The sequence below is a fragment of the Agelaius tricolor genome, unplaced genomic scaffold (genome assembly GCF_023055355.1).
Source record: "Agelaius tricolor isolate 1412-34295 unplaced genomic scaffold, bAgeTri1.0.p SCAF_33, whole genome shotgun sequence".
Taxonomy (NCBI): Eukaryota; Metazoa; Chordata; class Aves; order Passeriformes; family Icteridae; genus Agelaius; species Agelaius tricolor.
This window is the reverse complement of record NW_027269293.1, coordinates 231,353-250,954: the sequence shown is the minus strand read 5'-3', so window position 1 is coordinate 250,954 and position 19,602 is coordinate 231,353. Positions and strand designations below refer to the sequence as shown.

Sequence of the window (19,602 nt, the reverse complement as noted above, 5' to 3'; positions counted from 1 at the left end):
CACTCGGCCCCTCCGGAGAGAGCGCGGAGCCCCCAGGGCGCCGCTTTCAGCTCGGCCGGGCCACAAAACCCCGAGGGGAAGGTGGAAGATGGATGCTCGGAGCACCCCCAGGACACAAAGGCGCCTTTGAGCGCTGATTTTACACCGCTCCCCATTAGCATCAGCAAAGGGAGCGCCCGCCGCGGGGCGCCGCCGATGCGCGGCCCCGAGTGTCCCCAAACGTCCCCAAATCGCTGCTGCGGGGCCACATCCCCGTCCCAGCCGGGGCCACCTCGCTCCGCCGCGCCGCCCGTCCCGGCTCGGGGCGCTCCCACCTCCGTCCCCTCCGCCGGCCGTTTGTGCCCCCTCCCTGAAAGGAAGAAAATAAAATAAAATAAAACCCGAGTTTCCCGTGGCGCACAAAGGCGGCGGGCGGGCATTGTCCCGGGGCTGCATCGCATTACCCGGGGCCCGCAGAAATCGCTCGTATTTCACGCTCCATCGAGCAGCTGCCTGTGTATATTTTCTGTGTTGCACTTTTAGCATGACAAAAGGAGAGGGCCTGTGAACTCCTTGCTCTTCAGACCTCTCCGACTTGTCCCCCCGAGCGGAGCCCCCCTCGGTTAGCATAACAAACTGCCACGCTTCCCCTCCCGTGCGGCCTTTTCCCTCCTTTTAGCGCTTTTATTGATTTTATTTATTTATTTTAATTTTTTTCCCCACCGTTAATTTAATGTATAGCTCAGTATTTGGAGGAGGGAGGGCTCGGGGATTTTGGGGATGTCCCTGCTGAGGTTTGGCCTGGCTCTTGTCACCCAGAAAGGTTTGGTGGCATTTCGGAGCTGTCCCCTGTGGAGGGGACAGGGCTGGAGTCACCAAACTCTGAGATGCTCCTGTTGGAGCTGTGGGCTCGCCTTGAAATTTGGTTAAAAAACGGGGAAAAAAGAGAATTGTGGGGCTGGAATGAGGCTCATGGGGCTGGGGCAACCTGGCCCTGTCCCACCTGTCCCCAACCTGTCCCTAGCCTGTCCCCAACCTGTCCCCAACCTGTCCCCACCTTGTCCCACCTGTCCCCAGCCTGTCCCCAGCCTGTCCCACCTGTTTCCATTCTGAGGAAAGGGGACAGGTGACACCTGGGGACAGGGGAAGGGGACAGGTGACACCTTGGGACAGGGGAAGGGGACAGGTGACACCTTGGGACAGGTGACATTTGTGACATTTGCCCTTGCCAGGAATTCCTCACCGGGCACCTCCTCGGGGCGGGGTCTCCTGGGGACACTGGGGACACCGGGGAGCGGCGGTGGCAGCGCCACACTCACGTCCTGGTCACTGCTGGGGGCCCGAGGAGCTGGGCCCGATGGCCTGGCCGGGGGCTGTGGTCACCAAGAGCCCAGAGAGAGTCCTGGGGAGGGACAGGGAGGGACAGGGAGGGACAGGGATGGACAGGGAGGGACAGGGATGGACAGGGAGGGACAGGGAGGGACAGGGAGGGACAGGGATGGACACGGATGGACAGGGATGGACAGGGATGGACAGGGATGGACAGGGATGGACAGGGAGGGACAGGGATGGACAGGGAGGGACAGGGATGGACAGGGATGGACAGGGATGGACAGGGATGGACACGGATGGACAGGGAGGGACAGGGAGGGACAGGGATGGACAGGGAGGGACAGGGAGGGACAGGGAGGGACAGGGAGGGACAGGGATGGACAGGGAGGGACAGGGAGGGACACACCTGAGGTCACTTGCAGTCCCCAGGAATGTCCCTGCTCCCAGCTCCCAATTCCCAGTTCCCAATTCCCAGTTCCCAGCTCCCAATTCCCAATTCCCAGTTTCCTGTTTCCAGTTCCCAATTCCCAATTCCCAATTCCCAATTCCCAATCCCCAGTTCCCAGTTCCCAGTTCCCAATCCCCAGTTCCCAATTCCCAGTTCCCATCTCCCTCACTATCCCACGTCATTCCAGCCTCTGCCTCACGCAGCCCCGCACGGCCTGAGCCCAGATTCCCTCATTAATTAATCAGCTGGGATAATTAATCAGGGCACCCTGCACGTACAACCCCCAGGGTTGTTTTTGGGGTCTCTGCTGGTTCCCCCAGCCCCAATTCCCGGGATCTTTGGGATTCAGGTCCAGGGGAGGATCCTGACCCCCTCCAGCCCCGAGGATGCCCCCAGGGATTCCCAGGAATTCCCAGAATTCCCAGAAATTCCCAGGATTTTGGTGCTCACTCTGTTTCCACGATCCCAAGGAAATTTCTGTTCCATCCCAATAGGAACGGGAAGAGCAGGATCTGTTTGATTTGGGAAGGGCTGGATCTATCTAATCTGGATCTGTTTAATCTGGATCTGTTTAATCTGGATCCGTTTAATCTGGATCCGTTTGATCTGGGAAGAGCTGGGTCTGTCTAATTTGGATCTGTTTCATTTGGATCTGTTTAATCTGGATCTGTTTAATTTGGATCCGTTTGATCTGGGAAGGGCTGGATCTGTTTCAGGGCAGCTCCAACAAATAAACCAAGGAATTTCGGGCAGGAAAACCAGGATTTCTCATTTTTGGAAATCCTCAATATTCCCCTCATGGAACAACCAAGACTCGAGGGCTTTTTGGGGTTTTTTGGGGTTTTTTGGGTTTTTTTGGGGTGAAACCAACCCCCCAACAAATCCCATTTTTCCAGGGCACAGCCAGAGCCGCTGGAACCTCCCCGCTCTCCAAGAACCCCCCTGGGGAAAACCAAAACTCCAAAAGTGGATTTGGGGCAGAACTCAGCATTTCCAGCCAGGAACACCCCCAGGAAAAGGTGGGGGGAATTCGGGAATTTGGGAATTTGGGATCCCGGGGGTCCCCACTCCCTCCCCCCTCGCCAGGCTGGGAACAGCTTGAGTGTCCAGGCGGGAATTCATTTAAATAAATTTCCATAGGGATTAATTCCACCCTTCCCGGCAGCCCGTGGGACTGGGGAGGTGGGAAAATGAGGAGGAGGAGGAGGAGGAGCTGCCCTTCCTCCCCAGCCTTGGGAATGTCTGGAGCCCATCCCGACCCTCCCAAATCTCTGCTCCCAAGGTTGGAAGATTCTCCAAATTCCCCGAATTTCCCCCAAAAAATTCCCAAGAATCGCCTTCCCCCCCCCCCCAAAAAAAAAATCCCATCAATGAGAGGAATTTGGGATGCAGAAAGGGAATTTCCCCGGTGGAAAATAAAATAAAATAAAATAAAATAAAATAAAATAAAATAAAATAAAATAAAATAAAATTTTAAATAAATAAATATTTAAATTAAATAGACAAATAAATAAATAAAATGAATGCATAAATAAAATACAATAGAATAAGCAAATTAAATAGATAAATTTTAAAAAGTAAACAGATTTCTAAAAATCCCATTAATGAGAGAAATTTGGGATGCATAAAGGGAATTTCCACGGTGGGAAACCCACGGATGCTAATTAATAAAATAAATACATAAATACATACATACATAAAATGAATACGTAAATTAAATACAATAGAGTAAGTAAATAAAATAAAATAACCAAATAAAAAAATAAGTAAATAAAAGGAATGCATAAATAAAATACAATAGAATAAGTAAATGAAATACAAAAATAACAATTAAATAAAATAAATAGAAATATAGGAAAAATTAATAAATAACAGAAATAAAATACAATAAAAATAAAATAAGAATAAATAAAATAAAATTATGAAATAAAATTTAAAAAATAGAAAATAAAATAAAATAATAAATTTAAAAGGCATTTTGGGCTCCATCCCCGTGCCTCAGTTTCCCCTCCATCACCCCTTCATTCCACCCAATCTCCCCAAAACCTTCAGCTACAAAATCACCAAATGACAAAACATTTTCCGCGGGCGGGGGTGACAAGCAGCGATTTTGATGAGTTAAGAAGGGGAAACCCCGGGCAGGAGCCACGGCGCCCTTGACCCGCGGCCGTCCCCGCAGCTGCCGGGGCTCAATGGGGGCTTTGTCCCCTCCCGGGATATTTATGGGGCCGGCGGTGCCGCGACACCCGCGGGATTTATGGCATTTCCAGATTTCCAGCTGCTCCTCGGCCTGGCCCGGCCTTTCCCCCATCCTGGGAGGTTTTTCCCATCCTGGTTTTTTCCCCCATTTTTCAGCAAAAAAAAGCGAACAGGTGGGGGGAGGGGGGGTTCCCTCTTTTCCCCATTTTCTCCCCTCTTTTCCCCCTTTCCCCCTTTTTTCCCCTCTCTTATTTTCCCAAAAAAAAAACCCAAAACCCAATTTAAAACCAAACAGGTGGGGAGATTATCCCACTTTTCCCTTTTTGTTTTTTTTCCTTGAAAAAAGACGGGGACTGGGACTGGATTGGGACTGGATTGGGGCTGGGACTGGGACTGGGATTGGGACAGGGACAGGGACTGGATTGGGACTGGATCGGGGTTGGGTTCTGGGTTTTTCCTCTGGGCTGGGTGGGAATTTTTTCTCCTGACCCCAAACACCCCACGGGAGGGAGGAGGAGGAGGAGGATGAGGATGATCCGGAGCCACTTCCCGCCTTTTCCCCAGAGGAAATCCCGGATTTTCCTCCTCTTCCTCGGCGGGAAGCGCCCGGGGCACCCAGCCCGGCTGGGCCGGCCTCTTCCCCAGGCGGGGCCGCGACCAACCGGGAACCTCCCGGGTCCCTCCCGGTCCCTTCCCGGCTCCTTCCCTGTCCCTTCCCTGTCCCATTCCTGTTCCCATTCCCTGTCCCTTTCCTGGTCCCCATTCTGGTCCCATTCCCACTCCCTTTTCCAGACCATCCCTGACCCCATTCCCAGTCCCATTCCCAGTTCCATTCCATTCCTGTTCCCAATCCTGCTCCCATTCCCAATCCCATCCAATTCCCATTCCCGGGGCTCCTCCATGGCCCCACAGCCGCACCAGCCACACCCAGATCCCAAATGTCACCAGCGCCAGAATGTCACCAGTGCCACCTCCCCAATGTCACTGGTGCCACCTCTCCAGTGTCACCAGTGCCACCTCCCCAATGCCACCAGTGTCACCTCCCCAGTGTCACCAGTGTCACCTCCCCAATGTCACCAGTGTCACCTCCCCAGTGTCACCAGTGCCACCTCCCCAGTGTCACCAGTGTCACCTCCCCAATGCCACCAGTGTCACCTCCCCAGTGTCACCAGTGTCACCTCTCCAGTGTCACTGGTGCCACCTCTCCAATGTCACCAGTGTCACCTCCCCAGTGTCACCAATGTCACCTCTCCACTGTCACCAATGTCACCTCTCCAGTGTCACCAGTGCCACCTCTCCAGTGCCACCTCCCCAGTGTCACCAGTGTCAGCTCCCCAATGTCACCAGTGTCACCTCCCCAGTGTCACCAGTGTCACCTCTCCAGTGTCACCAATGTCACCTCCCCAGTGTCACCAGTGTCACCTCCCCAGTGCCACCAGTGTCACCTCCCCAGTGTCACCAGTGTCAGCTCCCCAGTGTCACCAGTGTCACCTCTCCAGTGTCACCGTTGTCACCTCCCGCCACCTCCCTCCCTCCCTGCGGTGACAGCGCCCCCCTGGCAGCAGCGGGGCAGGGTGGGAGGGCCCGGAAAGCCAAAAGCTCGGGGTTTTGGGGAAGAGCTGGAGAGGCAGAGCTCCTTCCCGAGGCTCCGTGCCCTGTCCGTGCAGGGCAGGGACGCAGGGAGGGACACGGAACATTCCGGAAACACCCGGATAAACCCCGGCGGGAACCGCGCGCGAACCACGAGGCCAAGGCACCGCCTCAAAGCACTGCCAAAAAAACCTAAAAACCCCAAAATGCCTTCCCTGAGCTCCCCAAAGCCCCCTGGGGAACCTCGGCTGGGCCCAGCCTCGGGTCCAGTTTAGCTGAGCTCGGCTTAACCGTGGGGCAAAGCTGAGCGTGCACACTGAGCGCCGTAATGACCAACCCGGGCAAAAACCCCAAAAAACCCCAAAAAAACCCCCAAAAAACCCCACGGGGACGAGCCAGGACCCTCCCTGAGCTCTCCAAAACCCCCTGGGGAACCTCGGCTGGGCCCGGCTTTGGCTGAGCTCGGCTTAATTGTGGGGCAAAGCTGAGCGCACGCTGAGCGCCGTAATTAGCAGCCCTGCCCCCAGCAGCAGCTCCTGATGATGATGATGATGATGATGATGGTGGTGGCGGTGGTGGTGGTTAATTTGCTCTGCATCTGGGCCCCCACCTGCTCTGAATATGCAAACGCCGCTGATTTGCTCCTCGGGGAGGGGGGCAAGGAACAAAGAGACCCCACAAAGGAACCCGAGAGCTGCACCCAGCACGGGGAGTTTGGGCTGAAAGGGAATTCCCTGGGTTGGCCAAAATGGGGGGAATTCGGCCTAAAATGGAATTTCTTGAGTTTGAAAAAATGGGGAGGATTCGGCCTTAAAGGGAATTTCTTGGGATTGCCAAAATGGGGGGAATTCAGCCTTAAAGCTGGTTTGCTGAAACGGGGGGAGTTTGGGCTTAAAGGGAATTTCCTGGGTTGGCCAAAATGGGGGGAATTTGGCCTAAAATGGAATTTCTTGAGTTTGAAAAAATGGGGAAGATTCCGCCTTAAATTTGGTTTGCCAAAATGGGGGGAATTTGGCCTTAAAGAGAATTCCCTGGGTTTGTTGAAGTCGGGAGCGTTCGGCCCAAGGGGGAATTTCCTGGGTTTGACAGAATGGGGAGAGTTTGGCCTTAAAGGGAATTTCCTTGGTGTTCCAAAACGTGGAGATTTCTGCTCTGCAGCTGAGTCTCTGGTTTTTTTTCCAAAGTGAGATTTTGACCCTACAGCCAAATATTCTTGATTTGGCAAAATGTGGAGATTTCGGCCTTGCAGGTGAATTTCCTTGGCTTTCCAAAATGAGATTTCAGCCCTACAGCCAAATTTCCAAGGTTTTCCAAAGGGAGAATTTGCCCATTTTCTTTCCTTTTTTCCCCTTTTTTCCCCCCATCTCTCTCCCAATCCTGAGCGCTTCCTTTATGTTTATTTTATTTATTTTATTTTTTTGTTTTAATCCACAGGAATTACTGGGAGGTGAAATGGAACCCTTGGGATCATCTTGGTTCTCCTCCTTCCTTCCTTCCTTCCTCCCTTTTCCTTTTTAATTTATTAAAAAATACATTTAAATATATTAATTTTTTTTCCCTTTTATTTTTTTTTTTCCTCAGCTATGGAAGAAAATTATGAATGGAAAGGAGGAGGCTGGGCTGGATTAAAACCAAGACAAAAGAAGGGAGAAAAAAAAAAAAATCATCCTCGCTTGTTTTCCTTTGCCGCGGGGAATCCACGTGGGGAAGGCGGGGAAAAAAAAGGGAAAAAAAATAATTTCAAAAGTGGCAAGAGGAGAAATAAATCCGGCCTGGAAAAGCTGCATGGGAGATTTTGAGCCTGGCCCTTCCTCCTGCCCACCTGGATGGAACACGGGGACACAGGGATGCCAAAATATCGATGGTTTTTCCCTTTTATCCCCACATTTTTTAGGATTTTTGCTCCATTTTCCCTCCCTCTTGGGTTTATTTTTCTCCCCTGCCCCGTGGATCCTCCTCCTCCTCCTCTCTCCCCCTTTCCCTTTTGCCCTCCTTGGGAATTCAGGGGGCATTTCCTGATCTTTTTTCTGGAAATTCCGGGTGTCCTGAAACCCAAAAATTCATCCCAAAAGCCCCAAAAACCCAAAATTCTTCCCAACCCCCCTGGTTCCCGTTGGCTCTGCCCACGGAGGAGCCAGGGTTAAAAAAATCCCATTTTAATATATTTATATATTGTTATAATGTTATCTTGTTATATTGTTATATTGTTATAATTTTATATTTTGTAATTTTTATAGTTATATATTTTATTTATATACTTTATATTTATATATTTATACACATACATATATTTGTAATTTTCTATATTTCTATATATTTAATATATAGAAATATTTATAAATATATTATCTATATATTTATGTATTTATATATTTATATATTTATAATTCCAGCCCATTTCTTGTTTCCAGGTCAATTTTCGAGTTTCCCTGGAATTTAATCCCCTTAAAATGTTCCAAATATTCCCTTAAAATATTCCCAATTTCAAACAAAGCAATCCCAGCAACTGTCCCAAAAAAAACCCTGGGGGCTTTTCTGGAATTTTCCCAAATTTCCTTTGTTTGCTTTATGAGTGGAGTTGGGGGCAAAAAGGGAAATAAATACGAATATAAAATTATAAAATGTAATTTTATAAAAATATCCCAAAGTGATTTATTTTCCTTTCATTTCCTTGGAAAAACTTGAATTCCCAGTTGAAGAAAAAAAATCCCTTTTTTGTGTGTTGGAATCTCCTTCAATCCTTTCAATTCTTTCCTTTCCCATCCCAAAAAAAACCCCTGGGATAAATCCCAAAAAAAAAGCAAATCCAAGGCTGGGAAAAAAGGGAATTTTTGGGAATTTGAGGATCAGAGAGGCTCAAAACGTGAAAATGGGGAAAACTGGGGAAAATGAGAAAATTGGGGGAAATTGGGGGTAAGTCGGGAAAAATTGGGGGAAATAGGGGGAAATTGGGGGGAAAAGGGGGGAAATTGGGGAAATTGGGGGAAATTGGGGAAATGGGGAAAACAGGAAAAAATGGGGAAAGTTGGGGGAAAATTGGAGAAAATTGGAGAAAATTTGGGGAAAATTGGGTGGAAATTGGGGGAATTGGGGGGAAATTGGGGAAAAAATTGCAGAAATTGGGGGAAAATTGGAGGGAAATTGGGGGAATTGGGGAAAAAGAGAGGAAAAAAGGGAAGGGAGAGAGAGGGGCTGAGGAGAAAGGGCGGGAGGAAAAAGAAAAAAGGGAATCTGGTGATGAGCGCCCGGCTGGGGAGGGCAGGGCAGGGGGGCCGATGGCTTAATTACCATATTCAAATCTAATTAATTCCCCTTTGCATAAAAAGGCCACGGCGGGCGTGGGACCGGCCCTGCAGATGGAGTCCCAGGATCTGAACCAGCACAGGAGGAGCAGGAGGAGGAAGAAAAGCGGGAGGATGAGGAGGATGAGGAGGAGGAAAAGGATGAGGAGGATGAGGAGGAAAAGCACGAGCAGGATGAGGAGGATGAGGACGAGGAGGAGAAGGATGAGGAGGATGAGGAGGGTGAGGAGGATGAGGAGGGTGAGGATGAGGAAGATGAGGAGGATGAGGAGGGTGAGGAGGATGAGGATGAGGAGGATGAGGAGGGTGAGGAGGATGAGGATGAGGAGGATGAGGAGGGTGAGGATGAGGAGGATGAAGATGAGGAGGATGAGGAGGATGAGGAGGAGGAAGAGGAGGAAGAGGAGGAAGAGGAGGATGAGGAGGATGAGGAGGATGAGGAGGGTGAGGAGGATGAGGAGGATGAGGATGAAGAGGATGAGGAGGAGGAGGATGAGGAGGAGGATGAGGAGGATGAGGAGGGTGAAGAGGATGAGGATGAGGATGAGGAAGATGAGGATGAGGAGGATGAGGATAAAGAGGAAGAGGAGGATGAAGATGAGGAGGATGAGGAGGATGAGGTGGATGAGGAGGATGAGGAGGATGAGGATGAGGATGAAGATGAGGATGAGGAGGATGAAGATGAGGATGAGGATGAGGATGAGGATGAGGAAGAGGAAGAGGAGGATGAGGAAGAGGAGGATGAAGGTGGCCGCCCAGGGCATGGAGCAGCTGCTGGGGGCACCCGTGGTGGCCTTGGAGGGTTCAAGGCTGGGAACGAGGGAAAAATGTGGGAAAGGTTTGGAATTTGGGCCTTTTGAGGCCTCAGGACCAGCTGGGGATCCCAAATCCAGCCCCACCACGGCCCTGGAGGGTTCGAGGCTGGGAATGAAGGGAAAATGTGGGAAAAGTTCCAAATTTCAGGGTTTTGAGGCCTCTCAGGCTCAGCCGGGGCTCCCAAATCCATCCCAGGCTGCAGGGACAGAGCTGACCCCGATCCCAAATGCAGATTCGGGATTTGTGTCCCCAGGGGTGGGGGAGAGGAACCCACAGCAAAATCCCAGCCCCACCTTCCCGCATTCCCACCAGGAAAACCCAACCTGCGACACCCGGCCTCATTTTGGGCTGTTTTAGGGGAAAATTGGGATTATTGCCCTCACCCCCCCCTGCTTGGGACGAGAAAATCCTGCTGGAAAAATCCAAAAATCCTCACCCCGGGAAAGGTGGAAGTTTTGTTTTTCCTGATGCTTTGGACAGCTCTGCCACGAGGAGGGGAAGGGAAAAGAGAACTCGGAGCAGGGAGGACCCGAGGGGATGAGGATTCCTCCCCTTGACTGAATCCCCGGGACGGGATCGGCTGCGGGCCCTGCTCATCCCCACCGCCTGCCCCGAGCTGGGGAACCCCAAAAGCAGCGCCCAGGAAGGGGTTAAACCCCGGGAAAATGGTTAAACCCCGGGAAAATGGGATGGAAGGGGTTAAACCCCGGGAAAATCGGGTTGGAAATGGTTAAACCCCGGGGAAATCGGCATGGAAAGGGTTAAACCCCGGGGAAATGGGGCTGGAAGGGATTAAACCCCCGGAAAATGGTTAAACCCCGGGAAAATGGGGCTGGAAAGGGTTAAACCCCGGGAAAATGGGGCTGGAAATGGTTAACCCCCAGGAAATGGGGCTGGAAGGGGTTAAACCCCGGGAAAACCGGGATTGGATGGAGAAGCAGGGGGGAAATGGAGGGAAATTCCCATTTAAGGGGATTAAAGGATGGGTTTGGGCGGTGGAGGGGAGATTCTGCGGCGTAAATTATAAAAGGGAAATGGGGGAAAAGTGGATTTTTTTTGGATCCCGAACAATCTGGTTTTCCAGCAGCTCCGGCAGGGGGTGGGATCTGGATATTTCCCAGGAGAAATGTCAATAAAATGAGGATAAAAATGGGGGTTTCCCCCAAAAAATCACAGGAAAGGGATCGGGATGGGGCCTCACTGCTGCTCCCCCAAATCCCTGGGCGAGATCCCACATGGAAAACCCAATTCCGGGTCTGCAGGAAAGGAGAGGAAAGCGGGAAAAAAAAAACCCCAAACTTACCCCGTCCAGCCCTGGGCAGGGTCCCGCGGGATGGGGCGGGGGCGGCGCGGCCCCAAAGAGCCCCAAAATCCCAGGAAATCGGGAATTCCGGGATTCCCCGGGCAGGAAATCCCAGCCCTCGGCCGCTCCCGGGCTGCTCCAGCCGGGATTTCCGGGATTTGGGATCTTCCCAAGGCTCCGCTCCCGTGCCTGGGGAGGGATGGGGATGGATGGGGCGAGGTGGGAGCTGGGATCTGCAAAAAATGGGATGAGGGGCTCTGTCAGCTCCAAATCCTGACGGAAAACCTCCAAATTCTGGGATTCTGGGATCCTGGGATCCTGGGATTCTGGGATTCTGGGATTCTGGGATTCTGGGAATCCAGGATTTAGAGATTCTGGGATTTGGTGATTCTGATATCCTGGGGTCATCCTGAGATTCTGGGATTCGGGGATTCAGAGATTCTGGGATTCGGGGATTTGGGGATTCTGGAATTCTGGGATTTAGAGATTCTGGGATTTGGTGATTCTGACATCCTGGGATTCTGAGATTATGGGATTCTGTGATTCAGAGATTCTGGGATTTGGGGATTCAGAGATTCTGGGATTCTGGAATTCTGGGACTCTGTGATTCAGAGATTCCGACATTCTGGGATTTTGGGATTCTGGGATTTGGTGATTCAGAGATTCTGGGATTCTGGGATTTGGTGATTCTGACATCCTGGGATTCTGAGATTATGGGACTCTGTGATTCAGAGATTCTGTGATCCAGAGATTCTGGGATTCTGTGACTCAGAGATTCTGACATTCTGGGATTCTGGGATTTGGGGATTCAGAGATTCTGGGATTTGGGGATTCTGGGATTCTGAGATTCTGGGATTCTGTGACTCAGAGATTCTGAGATTCTGGGATTTTTGGGATTCTGGGATTCTGGCAGTGCTGACGTTCAAGGAGCACATGGAATTGTGTTTCCCCAAATTCCAGCCTGCCGGTCGGGCTCCCCGCGTGCTGGGGGACCCTGCTGGCTGCCAGGCACTGCAGGGACATCTGGCCACCAGCCCAGGCCCTCCCAGGGGTCACGGCGGGGTCGGAACGTCGGGAAAATCCCAAATCCCAACGCGCCGGGAGCTCCCGGCATTCCCAGCCCGGTGACGTCCCCAGGTGACAGCAGCAGCCACCAGCCCAGCCTGGAGGTGACACCTCGGGAGCACAAACAGCTCCGTGCCCCTTTTGGGGGTTCAGCGAAGGATGGGCCCTTCCAGCAGGTTCCATCCTGATCCCAAATCCCCTTTTCCAGAACATTTCCCCGCTGATTTTTAGGGTTCCTGCATAGGATGGGCCCTTCCAGCAGGTTCCACCCCGACCCCACATCCCTCCTTCCCTGTGGGTTTTTAGGGTTGAGGTTCCTGTGTAGGATGAGCCCCTCAGTGGTTCCATCCCCACCCCACATCCCTCTTTTCCGGAACATTTTCCTGCCCGTTTTTAGGGTAGGATCGGCCTTTCCAGCAGGTTCCATCACCACCCCACATCCCTCTTTTCTGGAACATTTTCCTGTCGGTTTTTAGGATGCAGATTCGTGTGTAGGACAAGCTCCTCGGTGAGCTCCATCCCGACCCCAAATCCCCTTTCCCAGAACATTTCCCGCTGTTTTTTAGGGTTCCCGTGTAGGATGAGCCTTCCCAGCAGGTTCCACCCCGACCCCAAATCCCCTTTCCCAGAACATTTCCCGCTGTTTTTTAGGGTTCCTGCACAGAACGGCCCCCCCCGAGGGGCTCCCACCCCGGCCCCATCCCGGGCGCTGCGGGGCGGAACCGGGCGGCTCCGGGGAGAGGCGGCGGGGACCGAGGGGATGATTAGGGTGGCCCGCGGAGTAATTATCTCATTGGGCAACTAATACCCTTTCAAGCGGAGCGGGGTGGGGAAGCATTGTTCGGGCCGAGGGATTACATCAACCCGCCCGAGCAGACAATGCGCTCCCCCTGGGAAGAGCAGCTCAGCCCCGGGGGACGGCAGGAGGCGCGGCCCGAGCTGTCTCAATTAGCGGCTGTCCCGCCGCGGAACGGGGTGGCGGGGGCTCCTCGGGGGGCCCGGGGGCACCTCCAGCATCCTTAACCCTTCGCGGGCATTTCAGCCCTGCGGGGACAGCGGGATGCCAGCAGGGCTGGCTGCGTCCCCTCCTCCCGCGGCGTGCTGCGGGAGGAAGAACGCGGCCTCGTTTTCCCCTTTTCCCTTTTTCTCGTTTTCTCATTTTCCCGTTTTCTCGTTTTCCCGTTTTCTCGTTTTTCTGCCGTGTTTTGCCTCCTCAGAGCCCAGTGCCAGCCCCTTCCAGCCTCCCCGCGCTGTCCTCGCATCGGGCTGGGGACAGCGGGGTGGCACGGCTGTGTCCCCAGGGCCAAACAGCAGCGCGGGGGGGGCACGAAAACAGCCCTGGCACCGGTACCGGGGCACGGCAGCTCCACCGGGGGCACCGCAGCTCCTCCATCCCTCAGTGGGCACCGCAGTTCCCCAATCCCGGGGGGCACCGCAGCCCCTCCGGGGGCACCGCAGCCCCTCCGTCCCCCGGGCCCGGCCGTGCCCGGCGCTGGGGCCGCTCGGGGCCGGCTCCGCGCTCGCTCAGCCGTGAGGCCGCCGCGCCAGGTTAGCGGCGGGGCGAGGGGCCGGCCCCACCTGGCCCTCGCCATCCGTGGGGTGATTAAACACGGGGCTCCCAGCTGCCATACATTTTTAAATAAATGAATAATACATAGCGGGGGTGATAAATAAATAACGGCCGTACATTTGAACTTAGCCTCTGAGAAAATCCTTTTAGTTCAAAAGGAGCGGGGCGCTCGGAAAGGGGAGCCCATGCATTTTGAATGGGCTGCCATGGAGTGTCAGCGACCGGCGGCGGAGACGAGGGGGAGGGAGGGAGGGAGGAGGAAAAGAGGGGAAGGGGGAAGGAGGAACAACTTGGGAAGGAGGGGAGGAGGAAAAGAGGGAAAGAGGAACAGCTCGGGGAGGAGGGAAAGAGGAAAAGAGGGAAGGAGGAAAAGTGGGAAGGAGAGAGAAGAAAAGAGGGAAGGTGGAAAAGAGGAAGAGGGAAAGAGCAAAAAAGGGAAAGAGGAGAAGAGGGAAGTGGTGGAAGGAAGGAAGGAAGGAAGGAAGGAAGGAAGGAAGGAAGGAAGGAAGGAAGGAAGGAAGGAAGGAAGGAAGGAAGGAAGGAAGGATCCCCATCTCCTCCCCCATAGGTGTGAGTCCCCTCCTGCCCCATCTCCCGACGCCCCCGCTCTCCCCCGGCTGGGCCCGGGCCCTGCCGCCCCCTCCCGGTCCCGTCTGCAGCAGCTGCCGGCCCCGAGCGCCGCCGCCCGCCTCGGCCCTGGTCGGGTGCGGGGAGAGCCGGGACAGGGGCGGGAGGGACGGAAAATAGAACAACAAAAACCCAACAAAACCCCAAAATAAACCACGAACCCCAAACAGCCCGGGGTGCCGGCAGCAGGATTTCCATCTGCCCCCATCTCCCCCAAAAGGGGGAATCTCCATCCTCCCCCATCCTGAGAGGGGCTGCTCCATCCCAGCACCTCCCAGGATGGGGAAATTTCAATCTCCCCCCATCCTCAAGGGGAAATTTCCATCTCCTCCCATCTCAGCCCCTCCAAAAGGGGGAATCTCCATCCTCCTCCCATTCCATCGTCCCCCAAGATGGGGAAATTTCAATCTTCCCCCATCCCAAGAGGAAATCTCCACCTCCCCCATCTCATCATCCCCCAAAGGGGAAATCTCCATCCTCAATCCATCTCCACATCCCCCAAGAGGTGTAAATCTCCATCCTGCCCATCACATCACCCCCAAAAAGGGCGAAAATTTTGGAATTTCCATCCTCCCCATCACACCACGCCCCAAAAGGGGGAAATTTTTGGCATCTCCATCCTCCCCATCACACCACACCCCAAAAGGATTGGGAATTTTTTGGCATCTCCATCCTGCCCATCACATCACCCCCCAAACAGGGAATTTTTTGGGATCTCCATCCTCCCCATCACACCCTCCCCCAAAAAGGGAATATTTTGGAATCTCCATCCTCCCCATCACACCCTCCCCCAAAAAGGGAATATTTTGGGATCTCCATCCTCCCCATCACATCACCCCCCGAACGATTGGGAATTTTTTGGCCTCTCCATCCCGCGGGCGGCACGGGGAGGGTCCGAGCGGCGCTGGGGCCGGCGGGGGAGGCCCGGTGAGTGTCAGAGCGTGCGCGCTCTGCCGGGGCTGCGGCGGGCGCCGCGCGGGGCTCGGGCTCTGTGAGCGCCGCTGACCCCGCCGGGAGGGCTCGGGCTCCTTCCCCGGCCGCGCTGCTCCGGGCGTGGGAAAAAGGCCCGGGCTCTTTTCACAGCTGTTCTCGCTGCTGCACTGAGCTAATGGAGGGGCTCCCTCCCCTCCCTCCCCTCCCTCCCCTCCCTCGCCTCCTTCCCCGCCGGCTTTTCAGGCCTTGAGCGCCAAAAAAAAAAAAAAAAAAAACAGAAGGAGAAAAAAAAAAAACCAAAACAAAAAAAGCCCATTCAGGAGTGGCTAAAAGCACAAAACCACAAAACAAACCACAAAACCACAAAAAAACCCCACAAAACCACAAAAAAACCCCACAAAACCACAAAAAAACCCACAAAACCACAAAAAAACCCCACAAAACCACAAACCCACACCCCATTGTTCCCAGAGAGCAGCAGAGCACCAGGCGAGGGGCGCACACGCGTGTGCAAGGCAGGGACACAGGTGGGCAAAGCCAGGGATGCACACGCGTGTGCAAGGGTGGGGACACAGGTGTGCAAAGCCAGGGATGCACACGCGTGTGCAAGGCCGGGACGAGCACGTGTGGCCCCTCCAAGGTCTGGGAAGTGCAGCTGGGGAGGGGATTTCAGCCCTAAAGAGAGGTTTGGGAATGGGGAATGGGGAGTGGGGAATGGGGAATGGGGAATGGGGTTTGGGAATGGGGAATTTGGTTTGGGGTTTGGGAATGGGGAATGCGGTTTGGGAATGGGGTTTGGGGTTTGGGGTTTGGGGTTTGGGGTTTGGGGTTTGGGGTTCAGGAATGGGGAATGGGGTTTGGGGTTCGGGAGGTTCCCGGTGTTGGGGTCTCTGTCCCCCTCCCCAGTCTGGCCCTGATGTTGGGATGTTTGGGTTTGGGGTTAGAAATGGGCTTTGGAAAGGGGCAGAGCTCGGGGTTGGTGTGGAAGCACAGAGGGGAGGGGATGCAGGGATGGTGACCCTGCTGTCCTACAGGACACGGCCTGGGGACCCCAAAATCCCCATCATGACTGCACTCCACACTTCAGGACCCAAAAACCCCAATCCCTGCACGCCTCGGCCACGGGGACCCCAGAACCCCCTAGAGCAGCACCAGGCTCGTGGTTTTCATTAGAAATAAATAAATCCATTTCTGGTGGTGGCAGAGGAAACCTCGAAAACACCACCCCCAAAGCTCCCCCAGCACAACCCTCCGGCAGAATTTTTATTTTTATTATTTTTAATTTTATTTTTATTTTTAATTTTAAATTCTTAAAAGTTTTATTTTATTTTAATTTTATTTAAATTTTATTTTAATTTTTATATTTTATTTAATTGTTATTGTTAGTGTTAGTGTTATTTTCTTTATTTTTATTTTTATCTTTATCTTTATTTTTATTATTTCTATTAATTTCTAATTTTAAATTTTATATTTTATAATTTCTATTATTTAAATTATTATTATTATTATTATTATTATTATTATTATTATTGTTATTATTTCATTTTTACTTTAAAATATTTTTATTATTTCATTTAATTTCATTTCCATTTTTACTTTTAATATCATTTTCCTTTTCATTTCTATTTTGAAGCACTCGGGTTTGTTTTTCCCTCTGACACGGGAGCAGCCGGACAGACACACGGACACGGCGACGTCCCCGGGTGCTTTTCCCGCCTGACCTTTCCCGGTGGCTCCTGATCAGATCCTTTGTGACACGAGCGGGGCCGGGGACACCTCCCGTGGCCACGAGCGCGTCCCTGTCCCCACGAGCGCGTCCCTGTCCCCACGAGCGTGTCCCTGTCACCTGCCATTAGCGCAACGGGGCCGCGCCACCGCGCTCCTTCTGCACCAGCAACGGCGCCGGCGCCAGCCTGGGGGTGCCCGCGGCGCCCTGAAATCCCAGGGAAATACCATGGAAATCCCACGGAAATATCCCATGGAAATACCATGGAAATTACCTGGAAATATCCCATGGAGATCCCATGGAAATATCCCATGGAAATCCCATGGAAATTCCCTGGAAATATCCCATGGAAATCCCATGGAGATCCCATGGAGATCCTATGGAAATATCCCATGGAAAGTCCCATGGAAACCCCATTGAAATCCCATGGAAATATCCCATGGAAATCCCATCAAATTATCCCATAGAAATCCTGTGGATTTGGATTTAGGTTTGGATTTTGATTTGGGTTTGATTTGGTTTTGGATTTAGGTTTGGATTTAGGTTTGGATTTAGGTTTGCATTTAGGTTTGGATTTAGGTTTGGATTTAGGTTTGGATTTAGGTTTGGATTTGTGTTTGGGTTTGATTAGTGTTTGGGTTTGAGTTTGATTTGTGTTTGGATTTGGTTTTGGATTTAGGTTTGGATTTAGGTTTGGATTTAGGTTTGGATTTGGGTTTGGATTTGGTTTTGGATTTAGGTTTGGATTTAGGTTTGGATTTAGGTTTGGATTTAGGTTTGGGTTTGGGTTTGATTTGGGTTTGGGTTTGGGTTTAGGTTTGGATTTAGGTTTGGATTTAGGTTTGGGTTTGATTTGTGTTTGGGTTTGATTTGTGTTTGGGTTTGGGTTTGGTTTGTGTTTGGGTTTGGGTTTGGTTTGGGTTTGGGTTTGGTTTGGGTTTGGGTTTGGGTTTGGGTTTGGATTTAGGTTTGGATTTAGGTTTGTGTTTGGGTTTGGGTTTGGTTTGTGTTTGGGTTTGGGTTTGCAGGGGGACACAGCGCAGCCCCCCCAAAGCCGGGTCCAGGGCGTCACCGACCCCAGCTCCCGTCCCCAGCCCAGGCCGAGCTCCTGCTCCTCCCGTTTTCAGCATTCCCATCACCCGGGGCGTTCCCAGCCCTCCTTCCCGGCATTCCCGCTTTTCCCGGCTGCTTTGGACTTCCCCGCCCCGCACAGCCCTGGAGTTTCCATAGAAACATGAAGATATTAAACTGTAAATAATAATTTCACCATTAAAAAATAAATAAAATAAAAAACCAGAGCGAGAACGCGCGGCTGCAGCAGGTGGGGCTGGGAACAGAGATCCAAGGAACTGATCCCAGAAATCCGGGGGAGAAATCCTGAACTTCTGGAAGCAGATCCCGATGTCCTGGGCCTGTCCCTGCACTTGGGGTCCCCCCATCCCAGCTGGGTTCAGCTCCATCCCTCCAGCACTGCCGGGGTTTCCCACCTCTCCCTCCTCCTCCTCCTCCTCCTCCTCCTCCTCCTCCTCCTCCTCCTCCTCCTCCTCCTCCTCCTCCTCCTCCTCCTCCTCCTCCTCCTCCTCCAGCCCCTGATTTTTCCAGCCTGGAATTTCCATCCATGAAAAAGCTAAAGAGTAAAAGTCCAGGATCTTCCATCAGCAGCTAAAGAGTAAAAATCCAGGATCTTCCCCAACCCAACGGGGAGGAATTGTTCTTCACCATAGCCAGGGCTCTGCGGGTTCCTAAATTAAGCTCAGCTTAAACCCATTGCTGGATTTTACATTCCCTCCATTCCCGAAATGGTTTTGTCCAAGGTTTCCACCCTTTTGTGTCCCTTTTTATCATAAATGATTTTTTTCCTCTGCCTCGCTGCTGTCAGGTTGAAGAATCGTCAGTTTGGGGTGGGAAATGTCAGGGCTGGAGGGTGGCACCGGCTGCGGGCCCAGGGATGGGGAAATTCGGGATTTGAGGTTAAAATCAGGTGCCAGGAGCTCTGGGAATGATGCTGGTCGTGTGGACAGCTCCGAACTCCCATTCCCAATAAGATCCTGGGTATTGTGCTGCTGATGGGGAGGTCGGGTTATTTTTGGGGTTTTTGGCTGATCCCATCACCAGCTGCCTCCTCTCGCACCCCAAACCTGGCACCGCTCACCCCAGGGCTCCTCTTCATCCCAACCTCAATCCCAAAGCACCATCCCAGCATCCCAAAAACGGAGCCATTCCCATCCTCAGGGGATTTTGGGAGCACCCCCTTGCCCCCTCCTCGGTCTGCTGTGCTGGGTTTGGGGTGCTCACCCCAAATCCTCTCCCAGTGCTGGGAATCAGAACTGGAGATTCCCAGCTCATCCCAAATCCATCATCACTGCCCAGGATGGAGATTCCCAGTTTATCCCAAACCCATCTCTGCACGGGATGGGAATCAGGATGGAGATTCCCAGCTCATCCCAGATCCTCTCCCAGTGCTGGAAATCAGAACTGGAGATTCCCAGCTGATCCCAAATCCATCAGGGGTCCAAAGATGGGAACCAGGATGGAGATTCCTGGTTTATCCCAAACCCATCACAGCCCAGGATGGAAATTCCCGGTTTATCCCAAACCCATCACAGCCCAGGATGGAGATTCCCGGTTTATCCCAAACCCATCTCTGCCCAGGGCTGGGACCCCCCCTGCCCCCAGAGTGTCCGTTCCCCCGGGAGCTGCGGGATTATCCCC

At 52.6% G+C, this 19,602-nt stretch overlaps 1 long non-coding RNA gene across 1 annotated transcript; it reads right to left on the bottom strand.

The window, feature by feature from the left end:
* Positions 1–13,156: 13,156 nt before the first annotated feature.
* LOC139602412 (uncharacterized) lies at positions 13,157–15,386 on the bottom strand. The gene is made up of 2 exons (XR_011683192.1): positions 14,669–15,386; positions 13,157–14,556 (listed from the first exon to the last, which is right to left on the bottom strand). It is a non-coding gene; the product is annotated as an uncharacterized lncRNA (long non-coding RNA).
* Between the last annotated feature and the right edge of the window lie 4,216 nt (positions 15,387–19,602).